Genomic DNA, 18376 nt, shown 5'->3' with positions numbered 1-18376 from the left:
CAGGCAGGTAAAAAGGCAGGTATCAGTTTTTTCAGAAAGAACATCAGAATTAAATTCCATCAAAGACAAATGACAGGAGAATAATGGAGAAAGAAGGTTGACAGATCTTGTGTGGTGCCCAGCGGTCCAGCAAACCAGAAAGTGAAAGTGAATGTGAAGTTAAATGCGAACCTGGCTGTGACAGGTGGGGAAATGTGACGTGTGTTTGGCACGTTTTATGTCTAGGGGATGATTATTTTTGAAAGCAATCACACCCCCACTTATCAGCATGTGAATCGGGAGCAGACACGCAACGAGACAAAGCAATGAAAGATAGATACAAAAGTTAAAATAAAGGATATTTATTTACATAAATATACATATAATAATAAAAAGGGGGAGGGTTTGCATCTATCTCTAGTATATCCTATGTTTAATCATCACTCTTGCACATAATAAGAGAGTATGTCACTTTGTCCTCTGACTTAGCTGGTATTCCTGTTGATGTCGCAGCTGGCTGTGTCCTGGCTTGAGGTTCTGCAGCTGGAGGTGGCGCTCTAGCGGATAGAGGGACGCCGGCGATATAGTTCTTGTGGAGTCTCAATCCCCAAAATCTATTATCTGTAGTGGGCACAGTAGGGCGGGTGGCCGGCTACCGTGGGCACAAGGTTACTGCGGGCAGAGCGGATCTGCCGTGGGCAGCGTAGTTGACAGGATATGTCCAGTGAGTTGCAGAGGGTTGGCGTAGCTATGACGTCTCACACAGATCTGGTCTATAGGGACGTCGCACCTAATAGCTTGACAAGTGGGCTGTCGAATAGGCGGGCAATGCCGATAGCGCCAAGTAGTAGAGTTGAGTAGATCTCAGTAGGCAAATGCAGCGCTGAATAGCACTAAGCACAACTGCAGGTAAATGGATCGTTGATCCAGTAACTAGGCAATAGGTGATTCTTGATAGCAACTAGGCAAGTGCAGCGCTGATTAGCACTAAGCACATAGATAGGCCAGTAGGCAAATAGGCAGGTAAGTGATCCGATAAATAGGCAGGTCTCAGTAGGACAGTGCAGTGCTGGATAGCACTCAGCACATAAATAGGCAGACACCTGAGGGAGGCTGCGGATAAACAAAGACAAGTTAGGACATGTCTCTCATGCATCTTATCGATGCCCTCCACTGAGGTGCATTCGTCAGATTGGTAAAATTGCTTTAGAGCATAAAGGGGAGATGATGACAAATGGGATTTGGAAAATAGATGGCAGATAGTGGCAATATAGAAATGTACATAAAAGGGGAAATAATAATACAAGAATGTACATAGAAGGGGAAATAATAGTCTCAAATAAACAACACAGGTGGATAGAGAAAGAAAAAGGGGGGGGTGAATTGGGCGATGGTCAGCGACCCAGATGATTGTTTACATATGACCGTGGGTCGAGAACAATGGAGCGTGCTTGAATGTCCCTTCAAGCGGCGCAATTCTCCTTAAAGTAAAATGAGTAAAGGGGAGAGAATTCATATATCTTCTCTAAACGCAGTATCAGTGCGCTAGTAAAATTATCAAGGCGGTCAACCGAGATAAAGGAAGTAGACTAAGATGTACAAATATATACATGGTTGCATCAACGATCAATTGAGCAACGTAGCATTAATAGATTAATGCAATACATAAATAAATACATAGGACATGTCTATGTTTTCTACTTACGCCAGTGAGAAATACACAGTGCACTAATTAAATATAAATGAACTAAGCAAAATACACATGATAAAATCCAATGGAAATATACACAGAGTAATTAAGATGGAACTTGTGATTAAGAGGTATTCCTAGAGGTATTCCTCTAGGAGGGAGAATAAATGATATAGTCCAGACTCGATCGACAGCGATAGAGGAGTGAAAGGGTCTGGCTTGATTTGAATCTACTTATATATGCCTGGGAAATGTGGGCGGACACAGGAAACGTCCTAGGCTAAGAATTAGCTTACACGTGGGTGAAGTCCGACAAGCGTCACACCTTGGAGTACCGCGCGGTGTATTGACCCGTGTAATCTCTTAGATCAAAGAGAGACGTGGGGGGAAGAGTGACCTGCATTCCACCCAAGGGGGGGGGTCAATCGCGGCGGACATCCGCGGATAAGACTAAAGAGAACGTGTCTATCTTTGCCCCGGTCAAGGGCAGATAAATGAAAGGACTGGCCTAATTTTCTCCAAGGTGGTGTCAACCGCGACCGTCCTTCAGACATCCGGCGGGCAAGATAAAAGAGATTGTGTGTTTACCTTTCCCCGATCAAGGGCAGATGAATGAAAGGACGCGCTTTAGCTATCTCCAATGTGGTCAACTAAGTCTAGCCTGGAGCGGAAAAGGTGGTGAGGGTGGAGAATTCAGGGGTAGGATGGGGAAATAATTGAAATAAAATAAATAAATAATGAAAATATATAATTAATGCTGTGATAAATTTGAGTGACTCTGACAGCGAGTTTTTGACTTGTCACACTGGCTTACTTATGTTTTATAATGAATATCTAATTGATCTAATTGTTTTGTAAAGGGTTAATCTCTTATTCAAGTCTTAAAGAAGATTTCCGTAAAAAAACAAGGTTACAAAAGACAGTTTGTGTGGAAACACAAACTCAAAATCGGCCCCCGAATAGGTCCACCCAGGCAGGCTTCAATATTTTCAGAAAGAACATCCAAATGAAATTATATCAAAGACAAATGAGAGATAAGAATGGTGAAAGAAGGTTAACAGATCTTGTGTAGTGCCCCAACGGGCCCGCAGATCAAAGGATAGGTGTAAGTGAATGTAAAGTTAGATGTGAACCTGGCCTAACTAGTTCTCATTTTGGTGGACTCGTCAGTTGTATTACTACAAACACTTGGTGGGCTCATCAGTTGTATTCCTACAAACACTTGGTGGGCTCATCAGTTGTATTCCTACAAACACTTGGTGGGCTCATCAGTTGTATTCCTACAAACACTTGGTGGGCTCATCAGTTGTATTCCTACAAAAACTTTATGGGCTCATCAGTTGTATTCCTACAAACACTTGGTGGGCTATTCAGTTGTATTCCTACAAACACTTGGTGGGCTCGTCAGTTGTATTCCTACAAACACTTGGTGGGCTCATCAGTTGTTTCCTAAAGTGACCCAACGGGCCCGCAGATCAAAGGATAGGTGTAAGTGAATGTAAAGTTAGATGTGAACCTGGCCTAACTAGTTCCCCTTTTAGTGGACTCGTCAGTTGTATTCCTACAAACACTTGGTGGGCTCATCAATTGTATTCCTACAAACACTTGGTGGGCTCATCAGTTGTATTCCTACAAACTATAGGGCAGATGATGTAAAGTTTATCTGTTTTAGTGGCCTACGGTTAACGAGGGTGTCATGTAGCCAGCACAACGACCAACCGCCTATACTTTTCCCCAACTAATGTCAGGTACCCATTAGAGCTGAGTGGACTCAGAGGTGCCCAAAGATTCCAAAGTTGAAAATCCCAGTCTTCACCAGGATTCGAACCCGGAACCCCCGGTTCGGAAGCCAAGCGCTTTATCGCTCAGCCACCGCGCCTCCCCTGGCCTAACTGATGTCTTATAATTGATCTAATGGACCTCATTCACCAATCGTAAACAAACAACATTTAGTCACGTGATCCTATTGATAAAACAACGGAAAAAAAACTGTCACGTGACAACCATCATGAATTAAACATGAGATCATAAATTATATAGAAGAGATAGAGCACCACGTTGCTAAATGTTGTTTGTTTACGATTGGTGAATGAGGTCCATTGTTTAGAAAAGGCTCAATCTCTTATTCGAATCCTCAAAAAAAAAATAAAAAATAAAAATTTCCGCAATCAAAAAAAATGTTCAGAAAAATAAAATTTATAAGATTACTATTCATTTTGAATTAGGTCAGACTTATAATGCATACTAATTAGCTTTTTCTCTTTAAAAAACTGCTTGCATAACTGATTTTAAAAATTAGATTTTTCGCTTTCAGAAAAAAAAAGTAGCGTTGCATCAGAACTTTGAATGGTCTAAAATTTTGTGATGTCGGATTTTCAATATCTTTTCTAGTTTACGAGATCTAAACGGGACGAACTGACAGACGGACAGACATTTCGCACAAAACTAATAGCGTCTTTTCCCCTTTCGGGGGCGGCTAAAAAAATATCCATTAGTTATGAATTCCGGTATTTTGGGTGTATGCTGCAGTTTACGCGATAAAATGGAAAAAAAAACAACTACTTATTAATTGTTGTTTTAAATTATGTCCAATTTATATGCATACTAAATAGAGTTTTTCTCTTTAAAAAAGTTAACATTATTTTTGAGTAAATGTAGTAGTTAGTAGGACAGAACTTGCATAACGTTGCAATACAAATGTAAAAAAAGAAATTGACAAAAAATCTAAACCCACTTACATAAATGTGTTCAAAACATGGCAAAGAGCCTCCAGTGTTTGTTACTTTTAATAGTAAATAGTTGTAAAAGTGGTGTATTTTTATGAAAAAACTGCTTGCATAAGTGATTTAAAAATTAGATTTTTCGCTTTTAGAAAAGAAAAAAGTAGCCGTTGCATCAGAACTTTGAACATACTAAAATATTATGATGTCGGATTTTCTTTTCTAGTTTACGAGATCCAAACGGGACGGACGGACAGTCGGACAGACATTTCACACAATACTAATAACGTCTTTTCACCTTTTGAGGGCCTCTAAAAGTTGACCAATTAGTTGATTAATTATTGGTAATTAATTATTTTGTATGGTATCTCGAACAAGAGAAAAAAATTGCTTGATTTACAAGGTTGTATAGTTGATTTGTCGTTTATTCCCCTTTAAACTTTGCAGAGACAAAAGTTAGTAAACTAAAATAGACAACTATAAAACCTTCTATTATTATAAGGAATTTCCTAGCACCCCCGAGAATAATTTTTTCTAAAATGCATCAAGATACTCTGTAAAAATGCCTAAAAATAATAATCCTCGATGTAATTGTTAAGCTTATAAATACTATATGCACTCGCGGCCTTACAGACAAGAGCTATTTATTTCTAAGCAATCTGAATACCATAATGTTCTTTACAACACAAAAGTAAGACGGCGTCTTCAAGCAAGCTAGGAAACTGGAAAAAGAACTAGTTTCTTTCCACAGATTTTCTCTGTCACATTAATAAATTCAATATTGAATTACAATTCATTAACGATATCTTGGGGGCCACTTTGAAGTTTTCAAACAAAAATCTTTTTATTTACAAATTCAATTGTCTTGACACATTACACATGAGTTGAAATCCTCTGACTGTTGTGAGTGAAGACAGGCTTACGTATTATAAAGATGGCGAATTAAAATTGAAATTTTAAGACTTGACATGCTGTTCATGGCTGGTCCGTTTGATTGTCAAAAGAGTTGAGCCGAAGGCTCTTCGAACTCTAGGCATGTAAGCCTGCTTGAACCAACCGTTCTGTCTGGAAGAGGTGCAAGTCAATGACAATGAAAGACATTGCTATTTCCGACGTATCCGGCACGCCGGACGCATGAACTAGAATACATGGTCGAAGGCCAAGCACACCTGGAACCCCCGCCATTTTCCTATGTTTTACCAAGCTAACCGTGCAGGGCTCGCCATTAGTGTAACGGTCCCTTAAGGAACGGAGCATCTAAATTTATTGATAGAACTACGCTTAATATAAGTTTTTTTTTAAAGTTATTTTTCTTGTTTTTCTTTGTTATTACTTTTATTATTCAGTGAAACAGCCAGCTCCTATCTCAACATATTTGTTGGTACACTCCTATGGACACCTTTCTCCCCCAAACACGCACTTAACAATGGCAATTTTGACTAGTGTTATAAGAGAAGTGCTATACCCCTCCGGGCCCTCCCCCTTTTTTCATTCCTCGATCGAAATGCCAGAAATGCACAGTTTTAGACACCACACACTTCTTTGGATCATCAGTTGCAGGTCTAATTGGGGACAAAAGTTGCATCTTCGAATGGCCCGCTGAAGCAATGAGACGGCAGTCCTAAAGCATACCACACAACCAGCAGCCAAAGAAATCCGTATTGTTTGAAACTATGTGTTTCTCAAATGCACTCATTTATTGATAATAATGGAATTGATTTGATGTCTGTATAGTGACACTGCTTAAGCTGAATGTAGGCCTACAACTGTTTCACAGGGGTCTCGCTTGTATTGTTCCTGAGCACTTTCAAAATTTTCTAGACAAATCTTCTTTTATTATAACTCCGTGGAACGACTTTCTAAACGCTTAAACTAGACTTCTAAGTTGTTGGATTCATAAGATTCCGATGTTCCAATGAAGAGTATTACTTCCTAGCTCATTATGCAGGACTGCAGGGTTCAAATCTGGCGGCACTGTTGGGATGACAGTACATGCCATTTGACCAGGCATGTTGTTTATAATGCACTTACAATGGCTTCACTTACCCACTGCTATTCTGCGATTCGAAATTTTAAAAAAGTGGGTGCATAGTTTACACATATTGTCCTAGGTAACACAAAAACAGATGGAAGTTGTTTAGTTGCTGTTGTTGAGGGGATGGCGCCTAGGTGGATAAAAAAAGTAAAACCAAAATAGTTGTCAGATTGTAGAAGTTGAACATGATTTATACTCATGTGGATATTGTGGAAGTGATTGAACATGATTTATACTCATGTGGATATTGTGGAAGTGATTGAACATGATTTATACTCATGTGGATATTGTGGAAGTGATTGAACATGATTTATACTCATGTGGATATTGTGGAAGTGATTGAACATGATTTATACTCAAATGTCGATATTGTGGAAGTGATTGAACATGATTTATACTCAAATGTGGATATTGTGGAAGTGATTGAACATGATTTATACTCAAATGTTGATATTGTGGAAGCTCTTGTGACGGATGCAACTACTGTGAAATCTAGGCGTGATTTATACTGGAAATTATTTCCCATCTATAAACATTGAAAGAAATAAAACAACCTTATGACGTGGTTATTCACATTCTAAGGCCGAAAATCACATTGACAAATTCTGGTCTGTTTTCTCTTGGACCTGGTCCTTAGGTCCTGACCAGATAGTGTGGAACTTGGGCAGGACGTCATCAATTCCAAACTGGTCCCGCCCCCTGCTGGCACTTTTAGTGCCTGTTTTTATCTTAAAACCAGTTCCAATTCACCAATTCATAATTTACAAACAATGAACGTGTATGAACCTATGAACTAAAGCAACATAATCTCTCTATGATATGGACAAACAAATGTTTAGGATAAATACACGAAATAATGTAGTTCATGATGTGTGCTGTTTTCAGAGCATATGACATCAACTTTTTGAATAACTTTAACGTTAGTGCTCAAAGAAACATGAAAATCATGTATATTAAATGAGTATTAGTTGACTGATCAGCGTTCAATTAGAAAACAAAGTTGACTGATCAGCGTTCAATTAGAAAACAAAGTTGACTGATCAGCGTTCAATTAGAAAACAAAGTTGACTGATCAGCGTTCAATTAGAAAACAAAGTTCACTTCTTGTATTCTGTTGTCAACCTTTACTACTAGGTACCAAGCAACAATGTTCTCTGGGTTTCTTTCAGAGCTTTGCCAGACATTCTCTGTCTCGCTGAGATAACCAGAATATCTCGGCATAAATCTTTAAGAAAAGGGAAGTTTGGGGACAGGAAAATAAGGATGAGGGGGGAATGGGGGCGCCACTCATCTCTTCATCTGAGAATAACTACTATACGAGGCAATAATGAACAGACTAGCCCGTACTTTCTAAACTCCAGGATTCATCTCTACCACTAGAACAGACTCCCCCCCCCCTTCCCTCGAAGTACTTCCCTTACCCTGCTCAACATTTTGAAAACACGCCAGCGATGAGGCGCCGATAGGGGGCGCCTGCGAGATCAGGCGATAAGATCAAAAAGTGAAGATAAGGCGCGAGATTTCGAGTCTGCCCAGTGATCGTCTGGGATACTAGGGAGAGATGACGTAGATAGCACTGCGTACCACGTCACACCATTCCGGATCGATACTGAATGATATCGATCTTTTGTTTTTTTATGTATGATTATATTTCTAGCAGGAATATTCCGACTTCCTGTATTATCTTTGAACATATGAATGATTGAAGACATCCAACATCGCCCCTGATTGAAAAGCTTTTCTAGCAACACTAATGATTGTGATTGGGTTTTTTTTTGGTCAACTCCAAGCATTGCCTCGCTCTGATAGTCTATTTCTTTCTTTGTCAAATGAACGCATTGATTCCCCATCATCGCACGATATGATTACTTCACTTTCGATGTCTAGATCATTTGTCCTGATATAGACAAGGATGTTGAGTCACGAGGACACAAAGACAGGAGATGGAGTTCTCTAAATCTTTAAGTCTTGTGATTGCTTAACATGTGATTGTGCGAGTTATTTAACTGAAGAATTTTAAAGAATTTAAGTGACTCTAGCAAGCTGCAGACAAATGTTCTAACATACATCTTCTAATTCCTGGTCAGTGACTCTAGCAAGCTGCAGACAAATGATCTAACATACATCTTCTATTTCCTTGTCAGTGAGTCTAATTGAAATTCAAATGTTTCCTATTTAACTGTCAATCAGTTGTGTATGTTATCCGCGTTGTTTGTTGCACCAATTGAAACTATTAGAAAACCGACATTTGTAAACCTCCATGCACCGAGGCTCCGTACTGGAATTAAGGCCTTCCTTACAGCACGGTCCAGGTATCTGGTAGGGTTTACCTGCTTCCTTACAGTGCAAGACCCTCGCATGCACCAGTTCTATCTGTTCCTAGACTAGTCGTATCTTCGATTGTTTCTGAGCACCCTACAATCGTAGATTATGTGTTCTACTGTCTCGTCTTCCATGTGAAAGTGTCAACATCTTGGATCCTGACTCCCTCGAATCCTAGCGTAGTAAACTCCTATTGAACAGTGTCCCGTGCGAAACCGTGCCAAAATTGCCTGATCCTTTTTGTCTAGTTGCCACCATTCGTCCTTACTGTTTGGCGTTTGAGAACCGTCCAGACTTCCCGTCCCGTGCTACAATGGTCCCAACTTTCGTACCACTTGGACTTGATCCATTCACAAATCCTCGCTTTTGCACTCTCGAATGTTTGCGGCTCTTCTGGTGGGTCTTAAAGGTTCCTAGCTTCGCCAAACTGTCTGCCTTCTCGTTTCCTTTGATTCTACACACGCCCTTTTTTTTGCCAGTGGGCTAGACCACGTGTTTAAGCTCTCGAGAGACAGACGATCACATTCAATAAGTTGCTCTATATGCTCTGGAGCGCTTCTGTTTCCTTCAGAAAACTGACAAGACTTTAGTCTCGAAATTTTTTTTCATTGAAGCTCTTTAGCCAGCTTGACCGAGACCAGGTCTCTACACTGACCTGAGACGTCGCAAACTGTAGCTAGTTTAGGCCAATGGCTCGTTGCCACGCCACAGGTCTGTTACATTATATGAATGTCTTTGATGATAGAGTAGGCAGGTTAACATATTGATCTGGGCATTGATTTGTAGGTCTTATAAAACTGGTGAATATTGGTATGAATATTTGCTGCACACACACACACTTACTTTTTCTGTCTATCTCTCTCTTCTCAACTGTTTGTTTCTTTTGTCATTTTTTTTGTTGCTTTTTGTCTCTCTTTCTCCATCTCTTCCCATCTCACTTTCTCACTCTCTCTCTCTCACTCTCTCTCTCCTTATCTTTTTCTTTCTCTCCTTTTATTTCGAGCTATCTTTCTTACTCACTGACTACATCGTTACCTTTTTTCTTCATCTGTTTTTTCTTTTCATTTCTTTATTTGTTTCTTTCTTTCTCTCTTTGATTTTTACCCCTATCTCTCTCAGTAGGACCTACTAAAATGTTTGTGTCTATATTTGTGTGTGTGTGTGGGGGGGTGTCTATGTAAATACGACAGTGAGTTGAAAGTAGTCACTGGTCAAATCACACTAAGAGTCCAGTACTAAAATAAATCCATTTCTTCTCCACCCCTCCCAACTCCTCCCTCCTCTAAGTAGTCCTTCACTCTGTGACATTAAGATTGTACTTGTCATCAGAACTCTTTCCAAACGTCCATTAGTGTACAATGTCTATGGACAAGCTAGCCATGTGAATAATACAGTTGTCATTGTTAGACTTAGTCTATGGTCAGACTAAACCTGGTACTGACCTGTCACCCCGAATATCTGAAACTAAAATTGACCGTCTGGTCTTCGTGACCCTAACAATTTTTTTTTCTTTTTACATCTGGACTATTGTCTGATTAACAATGTCTGTCATGTTTTTAAAAGCTTTTATGTATGGGTGGGTGTTATATTTGGATTTAAATAATCGCCTCTGAAACTTTTTTTAGAGACTTCGATTCATTTTTAAATAAATGAAGCTCTTAACTAGACTTTAGAGGTATCAAAACCTGATCGTTATAAAAGATGAAACTAATGTTGTAGCTGTGAAACAATGTCTTAAATGTCTACCTCTTTAAGTCTCTACTACGATCTTTGACTTAGACATGTTCGGTAAACGTTTTAGCTTAGAAATCTTTCCCACTCTTGCCAAACAACTGATGTGATGTATGACTTTTCCAAATATCTGTGAAGAAATGGAAAACAAAAGTCAGAGAGCACACGTATTCCACACCGAGTCCCCGTTAAGTTTCTAGTTTAAATTCTTTTTCATTCATTGTTTTAAATAACATTCTAAACAATGTTTTTAAAAAAATATGATAAAAACAGACATTTTTGGAGGACATACCTAACAACATTAAAATCTACCTCGATAGGATAAAAATAATCTTTTTAAAAAACATTATTTAGCTTAACATTTGTGCATTGCATAAGTAATATTTGTTATATTTTATGTAATTAAAAACTAAGTTTCAACTTGAACATTCTTCAGGCTGTTTCCTGGGTACTGGTGACCTAGTTTTCTAGCTATGATCAGTTTCCTATCAAAGCTTGGTGTTTGAAGTCTCTTCCTGGTGTGTATATAAAAAGATAAGGTTGATGTTATCACCGGCAGGCTACCAAAGATATCTGCGACACCTGTATTATCATAGATACGGCTTCGCGCTTATCTCCTCCACCTGTCCCCTCCCCTCTCCCCCAACACTCTAGGCGCCCTTGTCCTTCCGAGGAAAACAAATCAGTTATTTCAAACAGCATCGCATTTTTTTTTCTGGCTGTTTGTTTCTACAGAAATTACTTTTAATCTTTGATATGTCAGCGCTGGCGGGTTCATGTTGGACATGGAAAGGACGGGCGGGGGGGGGGGGCGTTCTCGATATGATTACATTAATGAGTAAAGTGTTCTAATTCTATAAGCTTATTAATAATACGTTAAAACATTTGTATATCACTATTATGTAGTGTGTGTGTTTCTATGGTGACGGTGAGAAGAATTGTGCAAGCTAAGCGGCACTGTCATAAGCTGTCTTGTTACACCAGACGTGTTTTTATACTGAGTTAGATTTGTTTCAATATTACTTTATTTCATAGCAAGTCAAATGTATTTATAGTGTAATAAAAGTTATATCTGTTATGTTAACAAAGACGTCATTTGGCTATTCCAAGTTGTATATACTAGGCTATAAACTATAATAAACTATGGGAGCGCGGTGGGTGAGTGGTTAGGTACATTGTTGTCCATCTATACATGACACATATATCTTAGTCTACCTATGCATGACATATCTTATACATAGTCTATCTATCATCGTCTCTCTAGATCTTGTAGTGTCTGATTGAATACTCTCTCTAGATCTAGAAGTGTCAGATTGAATGCTCTCTCTAGATTCAGTGGTGTCAGATTGAATACTCTCTCTACATCTAATAGTGTCAGATTGAATACTCTCTCTAGATCTAGTACAACTCATCGCAAAATGGCCGCCACTCCTGCTGGTATCTAGAGCAGCAGACGACAGACCTAATTGGTCCAAATTTTCCCAGTTCCCTTTGTTGCTCCTTTTAGCCAGTCATCCGAGTAGATGGTTATCAAGACATGAACCTTCCCTAATTGATGCTTACACACACGCGCGAGCACAAACACGCATACATAATCCACACACTATTGATATGTTTATTTATAGACTATTTAAATGAGATTTACCACCTACACAACACACTCACTCTCTTCATTTACCACCCCCCCTCTCTCTCTCCTAAGATAATTCACATATACATGTTTGGTAAACTTTTTTAGCTTAGAAATCGGTCTTAAACCAATGTAGCCAAAAAAAGGCGAGATAGTTGTCTAGGCACTATTTCAGTTCTCACAAGACAGAGGCGGCAAAGCTGCTGTTTATAAGGGAGTAAATACGCAATAGAAAATGAAAGAATACTCAAAGGCTTGGGAGTAGAACTTCAAGAGACAGAAACTACGGACACAACAAAAATATAACTTACAAATAACAAGTTTAAAAAGACAGTTTTTGTGGAAACACAAACTCAAAATCGGCCCCCGAAGTGGTCCACCTAGAGTCTTCACCAGGATTCGAACACGGGAATTTCGGTTCCAAGTACTTTACCCCTCAGCCACAGCATCTCCATATATTCATTTATATTTTTTAAAATAATAATTATTAACCTTATCCAGAGATGCCTACATGCCAAAATGGAAATGCGCATTCCCAGACCTGGAAATGTGTATTTTGAGGGGAAAATGCGTATTTTGATAAATATAAAGATATATACTCCGGAAAGACTAAAAATCATTTAAGCACGTACTGTTTCTGGGTGGAAAGACATGCTCCAATTTGATTCCCATTTCTGTAATTCATCTAATTCTCTTTGTAAAATATATGTGTCTTCTGTTGTTTTTATTGTTCTATATATTATGCAATCGTCTGCAAATAATCTGACTTTTGTTCCTGAACTAATGCAATTTGGTAAATCATTTATGTAAATTAAAAATAGTAGTGGACCTAAGACTGTTCCTTGAGATACACCCGAGTTTACTGTTATTGGTGTTGATTTAGAGCCATTTATTATTACAGTTTGTTCTCTCCCTATCAGAAAATCTTTAATCCACTGATGAAATCTAATTATAGATTTAGACTACAGACTAGGTCTAGTAGCTCAAGGCTCTAGAAGTCTGTAACTAGATCTAGACATCTTATAAAGAGATTTATTAATCTCCTTTCTTATCCTTTCTGGAGTCTAAAATAAAAAGGGTCCAAATTGGCTGTTCTAACTTTGTGTAGGTCTAGATCTAGTATCTCACATTCATGATGAAAGCCTACAATGTCGTGGGAGTTGTGACCATTGTTATGCACATAAAAAATCAGTCAACTGTCAATGAAGCTGCCTACAGATGGATTTTTTTTGTGTGTGTAAACAACCAAATTCAGGAGAGAGTTCTTTTGAGATGAAAGTGGGAAGGCTAAAGGTTTAATAGAAGAAATATTGGCTGAACTTAATTTCTCTCTTAGCATGATAAAGGGAATCAAACTGATGTTCCCTGACTTGCAGAACGTATCTTCTGTGGCAGATCAAGGACTACTGTTATAGTCACTAACGACTAGTTAGGTTCCGTTACTTGTGTAGGCCTAAATTTAAAAATGAAATTAGGGGCATTCAAGGCTTATTGTCTTTGCAAAAGAAAAGCTTTAATTATAATGCTGACAAAAAGTATTAAATTCATAATACATTGGGCTCTCCTTCAACACACGTGAAGGTGAATTCTTGTTGAAACACAAGCATCAGAAACCAGAACACCGATACTGTCTCGTAGTAGATCTAATAAGAATAATCTATTTCTAGGCATTGACGCACTGATCTATACCCCTATAAATGATTAGCAAGAGCTACTTTTTTTATATTTATTTAATTTGTTGTTTTTTTTTAGAGGGGGAGATGCGTATTTTTAGATGATAATCCGTACTCGCGTATTTTCGTGTCCTTTTGCGTACAAAATACTTGTAGGCAACTCTGCCTTATCCATACATGCAGATTTAATAACTTGTTACATGTAATAAAGAGAAGCTAAAAAAGATGTATTCTTCTTACAAAATTAGATAAATTGGTAACACGAAAAAAAAATTCTTGACCTACTTTTAAGCTACAAGTGTGTACAAATGACAACATGACTTTCCCCTCGCAAATAAAAATCTCCATTTTCATTTGTCATACAAACTAGACATAGATCTATCTACATCTAGACCTAGTTTTAGATCTAGAAGATTCAAGATCTAAGTCTAGGTCTAGAACTACATCTAAGTCTATATTACTCTATATCTAGATCTAAGTCTCTATCTAGATCTAGATTACTAGAACTAGATATAGAATCTTGATAGGCCTAAAGAATCTACTATATCTAGACTAGAACTCGTATGAATTTACACGTTTAATCTTGAAATTACTAGACCTAAGAAAATGTTATGATCATGAACAGTAGGCCTTTTGTTACCGGGTAATGGTGTAGGCCTATTCGTATCCGATTCATTTCTTGGTAATAGGCGATATTATGCCGCCCACGCGTGATCCGGTTCTTTCTGTGGTCTTACCTTAGACAATAGGCTCATTAACCTACCCTCCAAAGCTGTACTATCGCAAATTAATATTAAGCCGAAAAAAAAAAATGTTTTTAAGGTTTCTTATTATTGCTGTAATAGAGGTGACGCCATATTGTTATGATGTTCTGGAGAGGAAGTAAAAAAATAAATGTCATTGACTATATATCGTTTGGAGCACTATATTATAGTTTAGGATTAGGTTTAGTAGGATCAAAATAATAGGTTTACTGCTAGGGTTAGGTTTAGAATAAGAATAATTTATAGAATTAGGGTTAGGTTTAGTGTTTAGGTTCAGTGCTAGGTTTAGGGAATTAGGGTTAGGTTTAGTATTTAGGTTTAGGGTTAGGGTAAGTGCTAGGTTTAGGGTTAGGGTTTAGGCTAACACTAAAATTTACCCTAATTCTAAACATAATCTTAAACCTAGCACTAAACCTATTCTAAATCTAACCCTAACCCTAATTCTAAACCTAATCCTAAATGTAACCCTAATTCTAAACCTAATCTTAAACCTAGCACTAAACTTATTCTAAACCTAACCCTAATTCTAACCCTAATCTTATACCTAGCACTAAACCTAACCCTAAACCTAATTCTAACCCTAACCCTAAACCTAATTCTAACCCTAACCCTAATTCTAAACCTAATCCTAAACCTAACACTAATTCTAATCTTAACCCTAAAGCTAGCACAAAATCTAAATTTTGATCATACTATATTCCATCAAAATAATATATAGTTCAGTGATACTTGCTCTTACATTATTGTTTTTTAAACTTCTGGGATGGAGAGTTACCTCCTCTTAAGAACGTCATAAACAAAATGGCGTATTTTTCATTACAACAATGGTAAACGAATTTGAAAACTAAATTTTTTTTTTCGGCTTATTATTAATTTGCGATGGTACAGCTTTGGAGGGTAGGTTTATGAGCCTATTGTCTACAGTAAGACCACAGAAAGAACCGGATCAGGCGTGGGCGGCATAATATCGCCTATTACCCATTTCTTAATGTGATACTATTGTTTACACAATAAATAAATCTACACCCCTAAGCTGTCAGAAGATAAGTTATTGCCTTAATAATTAAAATTTTGTTCAAATTATCAATACATTTATAATAGGTATTGTTGATGTGTGTTTTATATAGGTTGCACCAATCGGTGTTTGGGAGTAACATCCCTTGTAACTGTTGTTGTCAACCAATATGGCGTTAGATTAAACAGCTGATTTCATGTCTTATAATTTATATCCAGAGTCTTGTTATTATTCGTTCATGCTAATCAACATGGTGGCAGCGGTGGGAAGAATTATATTTAGGTTTATATCAGTGATATAAATCTAGTTAAATTAAGAAAAAAAATAGATCTAAAGTGTAGATCTAGAATCTAGTAGATTCCAGAGTCTCAGTCTAGAATGTTTGTAAAATGTTTTACTTAATTCGGATGTTCCTTCAGAGTTGAAGATAATTACTTCCTAGTCCAAACCTCCCGCAGGACGACGGGGGATGGGAGTGGGCAGGATTTGAACCCGGGACCATCGATAAGTCCGAACGACAGTCCAGCGTGCAAACCGCACGACCAGGCAGCATATATTATATAGAGACTAAGAGAGGCTCGAGGTTATTCAGTTACGGTAGATATACTATAGTAAAATTTTCATTGAAGATGGCAGAAGGTCTACTTAAACCACCAACAGAGTTGAATGTGACTGAAGGTAATGTCAGTGAAAATTTTCGTCAATGGAGAAGACAAGTGGAACTGTTTCTGTTAGCAATAGGAGCTGAAGAAAAACCTAAAATCAGACAAAAAGCAATAGTATTACATTGTGCTGGACCTCAGGCCCAAGAGATTTGTGAGCAGTTGCAGTATGATGAGAATGAAGACGTAAATGACCCGCAAATATTACTCAAGAAATGACACGACTATTGCAACCCCGGAAAAAATGAAGTTCTGGAAAGTTTCAGATTTTGAAACATAGAAAAGGTGTCATCCTGTGATGTGTTCATTACGCAGCTTAGAGCTCAGGCTGAAAAATTTTGTTCAAATTATCAATACATTTATAATAGGTATTTATATATTATAAATATATATAGATCTGGGCTTTATTTAGACTGTCAAGTGTAGGCCTCTATACTGAGGATATGTCAAAACTGGGCGCTATAAAAATAGTTCACTATAACTTATAACTAAAACGAAGTTCGTATCAAAATTCTTTAAAAAAAAAAAAAAAAAAAAAACCATTTGAATCAGTATTCTATTCCATGAGTAAGTTAATAAATGAAAAATCTATTTTATAATGATCCATTGATACGTTTTCCATTGTGACCTTAGATGCAAATTTTTTTGTACTAATGCGTGAATCTATGAATAAAGCTTGATTTTTTAATGAAGAAGTCTGTGACCTTTTTAAAAGACTTACCTCCCCTGAAGTTTTTCATTGAAAAGTGGTGTATTGTTTTGAAAAATCTGCTTGCATGGATAATTTTAAAAATTAGATGGTTCACTTTCGGAAAAGAAAAAAGTAGCCGTTGCATCAGAACTTTGAATGATCTAAAATATCATGTCCGATTTTCATTTTCTCTTCTAGTTTCTGAGATCTAAATGAGACGGACGGACGGACAGATAGGCCACACAAAACTAATATCGTCTTATCCCCTTTCTCTAAAATTACAAAGAGACATTCTTATTCTGTTTGCTAGTTCAGATTTATATAAGTACTTTTCCTTTCTAGTGTCCTAAGAACATAGAACGGGTTGCCTGGATCTGGAAGAAAACCAATGACATTAGAGTTGACCATGTATGCCAGGAGAAACACATAAGTAGGACGTAATCATGTAGGCTGGTTTGTTGTTCACGTAACATCTGTAACTTGATAGGTCAGGAGGCAGTAGCAAAGTTACTTTACACAAATTATTTTTTTTATTGTGTGATCATTTTGTTGCCTTGGTGTTCTAAACCAGTCCAAAATTTTTTAGTCTTAAATGAAGCCATAGGAAATCCCACTTCTGACACCAGTGTTACGTTCCATAATTGATTAACCACGTGATTTTTTTTTTAGTGATTCATGTGTTGTCATCAACAATGGATATTTGGACAAAGTTTCAACTTAATCCGAGAATGGGAAGTGGTACAAGATTTGTTGCAGAAGATTTGATATAAGCTCAGTAAAAAAAAAAGGCTATTTAACCTTGGTTAGACTAATATTAGAATAAGCATCCTTTGTTTGGGATCCAAAAAAAAATGAAGAAACTAGAGTAGGTACAATGTTGATCGAGATCAGTGTTTCCCAAACTGTGTTCCTCGGAACCTTAGTGTTCCGCAACTTCCGCGAGGCCTGACTAGATGTTCCACGAACTAATAGGCCATCACGTGAATTAATCACTAAGTAAATGCAGGAAAACAAAAGATTTGTATAGTTCTTCTTGGAAACAAAATAAATTCTATTGCATCACAATGAACTTTGAACTGATCTAGATTCTGAATCTCATCTGATACAAAGATACAATAAAAGATCAACCATTCAATAATTTCTGATCGAGTTTTTTCTGCAGAGCACCACACTATTTTAAAACAATCTATTGCTGTTGTTGACGCTTTTTTTTTACTTCAGTTTCCTAAACCTATTTTTTTTTTTTTTTTTGAAGAAAGATTTTCTTAAGCACCAGATGCTAGAATTTAGATTGATATCAAGTCTCTATATATTGTTCAAAAGTTGTATACGTGAACAATTTAATGCTCAATGGATAATATGGGATTTTTTAAAAACTAATTTAAAACACTGATTTAGATCTAGATATGGTCCTTACCTTAATATTTACACAGACGCAAAGTACAGCCCTCCATTTATTTTTTT

At 37.4% G+C, this 18376-nt stretch overlaps 1 long non-coding RNA gene across 1 annotated transcript; it reads right to left on the bottom strand.

Moving 5' to 3' along the window:
* Positions 1–3039: 3039 nt before the first annotated feature.
* Positions 3040–14649, bottom strand: LOC129927454 (uncharacterized). Its single transcript, XR_008779065.1, has 4 exons — positions 14518–14649; positions 10493–10607; positions 6436–6554; positions 3040–3118 (listed from the first exon to the last, which is right to left on the bottom strand). It is a non-coding gene; the product is annotated as an uncharacterized LOC129927454 (long non-coding RNA).
* Between the last annotated feature and the right edge of the window lie 3727 nt (positions 14650–18376).

The sequence above is a fragment of the Biomphalaria glabrata genome, chromosome 7 (genome assembly GCF_947242115.1).
Source record: "Biomphalaria glabrata chromosome 7, xgBioGlab47.1, whole genome shotgun sequence".
NCBI lineage: Eukaryota > Metazoa > Mollusca > Gastropoda > Planorbidae > Biomphalaria > Biomphalaria glabrata.
Note: the sequence above shows the minus strand (reverse complement) of the source record. Positions and strands in the feature narration are given on the sequence as shown.